The sequence below is a fragment of the Hydra viridissima genome, unplaced genomic scaffold (genome assembly GCF_058129835.1).
Source record: "Hydra viridissima isolate aposymbiotic clone 2 unplaced genomic scaffold, HvirCarnegie_v1 scaffold_8, whole genome shotgun sequence".
Lineage (NCBI taxonomy): Eukaryota > Metazoa > Cnidaria > Hydrozoa > Anthoathecata > Hydridae > Hydra > Hydra viridissima.
Genome location: NW_028324307.1, coordinates 3,626,845 through 3,633,665, shown reverse-complemented (window position 1 = coordinate 3,633,665; position 6,821 = coordinate 3,626,845). Strand labels below are relative to the sequence as shown.

The 6,821-nt window shown below is 30.3% G+C and overlaps 1 pseudogene; it reads right to left on the bottom strand.

Moving 5' to 3' along the window:
• Nucleotides 1-1,439: 1,439 nt before the first annotated feature.
• On the bottom strand, nucleotides 1,440-4,159 carry LOC149884568 (uncharacterized; annotated as a pseudogene).
• Nucleotides 4,160-6,821: the final 2,662 nt, after the last annotated feature.

The following is a 6,821-nucleotide window of genomic DNA, read 5'->3' as shown; positions in this document are numbered from 1 at the left end:
AAATTATTAATAACCATCAACAAATAAATAAACTTATATTTAAAAGTATTTAATACATCATAAAAATAATTCAATAGTTAAATAAATAACGAACATTAAAGTTTTTTGTTTTAAGACTTATTAACAGGTGATATTTCAAATATATTCAGTAAATTATGACACAATAATAATTTATATAAAAAAAACTAACTTCAACCATGCAAGAATCAAAAATAATGAGTATCACTTTGGTTCAAGCCAACAAACATTCAAATGTGTAATAAATTAAATAGTATATAATTGTTTAATGTTAATAAATGTATAAAAATTGAAACAATTTTGAAGTTTTCTTGCAAAGAAAACCTCCAAACCTTTCTTAACTTAGTTAAACGTTACCATTTTTTAAAATTGCGACGAATTATTAAAAACAAAAATACACCAATATTGGCCGAATATTGGCTCAATCAAGTTGCGGAATTTGTTTTAAAACAAATTTTAATAAAAATTATCTCCTTGAAAACTACATTGGCCAAATGTTGGCCCATCGAAAAAAGGTTTCCTTTAAAAACAGTTTTAAATGTATTGAAATATTACGCCGAAAACAAACATTGGCTAAATGTTGGCCCAACGGGATAAAATTGCCAATGTTAAAACTTGCGTTGGGCCAATGTAAGCTTGCTGTCAGGGATAAAGCTGGGTAGCCTTAGCATATGGCCTTTGTTAACTTAAATAAAACAAAATATGCCTCAGTCAATGAAGGATAAGTTTCCCAATGTTAAATGCATCATTGATTGTCTCGAAATAAAAGTAGCTGTGCCTCAGTCATTGACTGTACATAAATTGCTCTATTCTGACTATAAAAGTCACACAACTGTAATGATTTTATTTGGCATTGCCCCAGGAGGTGGTTTTACTTTTATATCTGCTGCTTACCCTGGGAGTATATCAGATAAAGAAATAACCATTAAGAGTGGACTTTTAAATCAAAATTAATCGAATCATGGTGAAGAAGTTATGGCAGATAGAGGTTTTACTATACAAGATTATTTAAGTCCACTCGGAGTTAAATTAATCACTCCATCATTTCTTCGAAATAATGAACAATTCACTGAAACAGAGGTGATACCAAGTCAGCAAATTGCAAGTTAGCGCATACATGTTGAGAGAATGATTCAAATACTAAAATGTTTTCATATATTCGATAGAGTTATTCCTCTAAACATGATTGGTTCTCTCAATCAAATACTTACAGTGTGTGGAATTTTAACTAACTTTCATGAGCCTATTATAAAAAACTTTTTAGAAAGTAATGAATAAAAATGTGTTGAGACAATAAAAATAATTTAACATTGAATTTAACAATTATACATATAAATAACTACAATTTTTTGTCAGAAATTTATAAATGCATAAACTGTAAAATAGATTCTGCAAATTTCAACAAAATATTTAGCTTCAAATTAAAAATTGTTGTTTATTTTTTCAATTAAGTAAAAGTCCAATACTCTTTTTGTTAGAGTCTCCCAATATACTTTGTCATACGTAATACGATCAATAACCAATCTTTTTGAAGTGTAAAACACAAAATCACACCATGTTTGTGTTGTTAATCCAAGTTGCATTTGGATTTGATCATAATAATTATGGTTTTTGTTTACTAAAATTAATCAAATATTATAGATGGATTTTTCGCTACAAAACTTATATCTTTTGGGTCCAGGTTACTGTATTCTTCGCTGCACTTAATTTCTATTATTCCACAATCATTATAACACCTTACTTTCCTATCAGGTGATGCACCCAAAACAAAATTTTTTTCATCAAGTATCAAACCACATGGTTCTACATCTAGTTTATAGCCAGAGGATTTCATAACGTTTTCTTAATATATTAACGCTATAGGTTCATAATATTGACCATAAAAAAGTTTACATGAAATAAATTGTTTAGCTTAGTTTTGTTTTCACCATGTGTGCCAAACTTTTGAGTCCTTTTGGAGATTTGTTCTCTGACTTGTTACATAAAGATGCAGTGAATCGATTCCTTGTGTAATCAAACCATTTTGAATTTCCATCCTGTTCCCTTGTTTCTTTTTCAATTTGAACTACTATTTCCTTTACTAACTTCATATTTTCTAAAATGTATATATTTTTATAACAAAATATTTTTTTAACATAACAAGTTATAAAATCATAAGTTTCATTAAAAGGGAATGTAGGGTATTCAATGTATTGAACACTGTCTAAATTTTTTAAAGGTGCAGGTAAGTTGTAGTAAACATTGTAACTAGGTGGAACTACAGCACATTGATAGCATAATACAGACCCAAATGGGACACTTCCTAGACTTGTTTTGACTGTTCCTTCTTTTGGTTGATTTAACACATTCAACATATACACATTAACATCACTGTTTAAAAGATTCTTGTAAAGCTCATTTATTTTATTTTCATTTTCACTTTTTCTGTTTAAATCAGTTCTAGTATCATACTTAATTGTGGCGAATGAAGATACTTTTCTTTTCGAGAAATTCTTTTTTTTATTCACTTATTGGTGTTTTATCAAATCTTTTACGACTTTGTGGTATTGACCAAGCACATGTTCTTGATGTACAGGCTTTAATATTGGGAACAGTTTTCAGTTTTTTAACTACCTATTTTGCAACAAGTTTCATCATTGCAAATGCATGTGAACAAGTTCCAGTTTTTCCTGCTGGGCATTCACAAAATGCATACATTACTGATCCATCTAATTTTTAATAGCAACAAAAATCCATCTGTCAATTTTTTTTATGCTAGTTGCACATACTCCTTTTACACAAAATAGTTCAATACTTTGTTTTGAATGAATTGAGGAAAGATCAATATATTGCTCTTCAAGAAAAACTTCTCTAAACTAATGTTTTTTAACTTTTGTAGATTTAGGAAAAAAATTACTATTTACATTTAAAGCATATGCATCAATTTTCTCATCTGAAAACGCAGGAAGTCCCTCTAGACACTTGCTCCATCCAATTTTGGAATTCAAACTTAACAGCTCACATTTTAAATTTTCAGGCAACATAAGAAATTTTTTTATACTTAGTATTTTTATATTTTTACCCATTAAACATGTCTTTTTTGATAACCATTTTTTCGCAAGAGTTGGATCACAAATAATTAAATTCGTTCCATTGTGAAAATACTGTAAAACTTTAACTTGAGAGTCTCGTGAAGTTACTACATCTATAAGAGAATCGCCACGGTAAAGAAGCCACCTTTTTAAATGATAATCTGTATACGTTTGTAATTTTTCTAAATCGACTTTGACAGTTTGTTTATCTATTTTGTTTGTTTACTAACGGTAAACCCTAAGCCTCGACTTGAAACGCGGACGTTTATTTATGAAAAGGTCTATTAGTTTATTTTTGTTTCACATTAAAAACATTTTTTTAACACGTTCGCTGCCAAGCTATTTTAAACTATGGGTTATTTCTTTGCCGAGCCATAATGTCTACAATGATTAATTTTTGCCGAGGCTGTTTTGCGTGGTTTCATTCTCATTGCCAAAGCTAGACATCAACATTTCAATTAAAAAAATAATTTTAATCTGAAATAATTCTATAGTATTTTTTATTCTGAATATAACTGACAAAAAAAAAGCACTACGAGTATACTCGTAGTTTGGCAATGGTGAAGAAATTTTTTTTCTCCAGTGCCAAAGTACTCTTAACATCGTTATGAGTATAACTCATTGCGGTGACTACATCTTCTCAAGATGTAATTGAGAACTTGAAAGTTGTAATTAAGAAACGTAAGATGTAATTGAGAAATAAAACATGTAATTTAGAAGTCGCAATATGTAATTAAGAAACACATGTAATTAAGAAATTTTAAAATATATCTGAGAAACCCAACATGTAAACAAGAAATCGCAATATGTAATTTGAAACATATATTATAAGCTTTTCTCAATTACAACTTTCATCTTCTCAGTTACATCTTACGTTTCTTAATTACAACTTTCATCTTCTAAATTATATCTTTCGTTTCTTAATTACATCTTCCATGTTCTAAATTACATATTGCGACTTTTAAATTACATTTTGTATTTCTCAATTACATCTTACGTTTCTTAATTACAACTTTCAAATTCTCACTTACATCTTGAAAAGGTGTAGTAATGTAGCTTATTTTATGCATTATTATTATAAATAGTGTTTCAATTTTTTTGCACATGCACATTGGCAATTATCATGAGTAAAAAAGGTAATTTATATTTTGTTTTCTTAATTCTAAATTGTTGTGTTTTTTAGACTAGAAGCTAAAATATATTTGAAAACTACATTATACTGTATATTATTAAAAATATGAAAAAAAAAATTTGAAGTACACAATAAGATGTTTTTTAATACATTAAAAAACATTTTAGTGTGCACTTCGAATTTTTTATAAAGTATACTAATTAATGTGTTTTATAGATGAGTAATTTCTTTTTTATAAATAGATAATTTATAAATTTATCTATCTCTTATTAGCTCAATACAGATACTCCACATTTGGATCAGCACATATGATTATGGAAGAATGTGAGGATAGTGAAGATTCGGATTCATTTTTCGCTTATACTACTACGTCTTCGAGCTTGATTGCATCAGAGTCAGATTCTGAAGATGATTAGCAACTTGCATTCGTTGCAAATGATTGAAGTGACAAACAGAAGAGGAGAGAAGAAAATGAAACCCAACATTATTAAAGATTACAATCAATGTATGTCAGGAGTAGATAGGGCGGAAGAAATGGGATTATATTATGATTGCCTAAGAAAGACAATTAGATGGTATAAAAAAAGTAGCACTTCATCTCTTTGATACTTTTTTGATTAATGCTTTCTGTCTAAACAGCAAATATGAAGTAGATAAAACAATTTCCTTGCTAAAGTTTAGAGAAATAGTTGTTACGGATTTATTGGGTGAACGTTTGAATGAAATTGTGCCTCGAATCACCAATAATAGCTTTCACTACTTGTCTTTAATAACACCGAATGAAAAGAAAAAATTCCCAACCAAACCATGTCGAGTCTGCTCTAAAATAAAACGTTAAGAAACACGATATGAATGTGCTGTTTGTGAAAATAGACCTCCGTTATGTATTGGCGAATGTTTTAGAATGTATCATTCAACAGAATAGGTTTACACTTAAATTTTCATGAAATAAAATTAAATAAATATCAATGTTGTATTTTTATCTGTTTTAAGCTATTTCTGTATTTATCTATGTATATATTTTATTTATATATATATATATATATATATATATATATATATATATATATATATATATATATATATATATATATATATATATATATATATAAATACATACATACATACATACATATATCTATGTATGTATGTATGTATGTATGTATGTATGTATGTATGTATGTATGTATGTATGTATGTATGTATGTATGTATGTATGTATGTATGTATGTATGTATGTATGTATGTATGTATGTATGTATGTATGTATGTATGTATGTATGTATGCATGCATGCATGCATGTATGACGAAATCAAGAGATTTGCGGCCGGCAATCGAAAGGCTAGCTAAAGAGAAAAAGAAAGCATAGGAGATTGCTCGTCTTCTGAATGTTCCGTGGCGTACGGTTTACGACTGCTTGAAGGGACTTGAAGAAACTGGTTCCATTGATGATCGTCGACGTTTTGGAAGACCAAAAACTGCAACTTCGGGTAAAATTGTCAAAAAAAATCCACGACAAGATTTGGTACAACCCAAAACGATCGATGAGACAAATGGCCAAGGATGAAGGGATTTCGGAAGGTTCAGTTCGGCAAATCGTCCGCATAAAGCTCGGAAAATACTCGTACAAAATTCATAAAGCTCACGGATATACTGATCGGATGAAAGCCACTCGTTTGGCCCGTTGCAAGGAGCTTCTCAATCAATTCAAGAGGCCGGCGGACGCCTCGACGATTCTCTTCACGGACGAGTGTCTCTTCACTGTCGAGCAGTTCGTGAACCATCAGAATGACCGGATAATCGGTGGAAACGTTCCAGAAGCAAACCAGAAAGGTCGAATTGCTTCAAAGACAGCTCACCCCCAAGCAGTAATTGTTTTCGGAGCGATTACAGGAGACGGCAAGATGCCATTGCTTTTTGTCAATCAAGGAGTGAAAATCAGAGTTCAAAACTACCTGCATGATATTTTAATGACAGAGGTATTAACTTGCACCAATTCACACTTCGGACAGCGGTTTTGGACGTTTCAACAGGACTCCGCCCCAGCCCACAAAGCAACGGTCGTCCAGGATTGGTGCAAAGCCAATTTTCCGGGTTTCATCACACGAGAAGAGTGGCCTCCAAACAGCCCATATCTTAATCCCCTCGACTATTCCATTTGGGGAATTATAAAGGCTAAGGTTGGAGCTGTTCGTCATCCAAATTTGAACTCTCTACGACAAGCACTCGAAAAAGAATGGGCCACTCTTTACGATGATATGGTGTCCGCCGCGGTTGAAGCATTCCCCAAGCGCCTCAGGGCGTTTATCAAGACGAAAGGAGGACTTTTTGAAATCTGACTTGTTTTTGTTTAGTATGTTATCAAGAATAAATGTTTAAACTTTTGGCACATTATGATAGTTCTACGTGTTTTTACGTCTTAAATACTGAGTGCGGAAACTTTTTACGCACCCTGTATATAAATATATATATTTATATGTTATATATATATATAATATAAATATATATATATTTTGTATATATATGTCTTTATATATATTTATAAAATAACAAAAACAAGTAAATTAAAAGGAATATTTTAAAGTTAAACATATCTAAA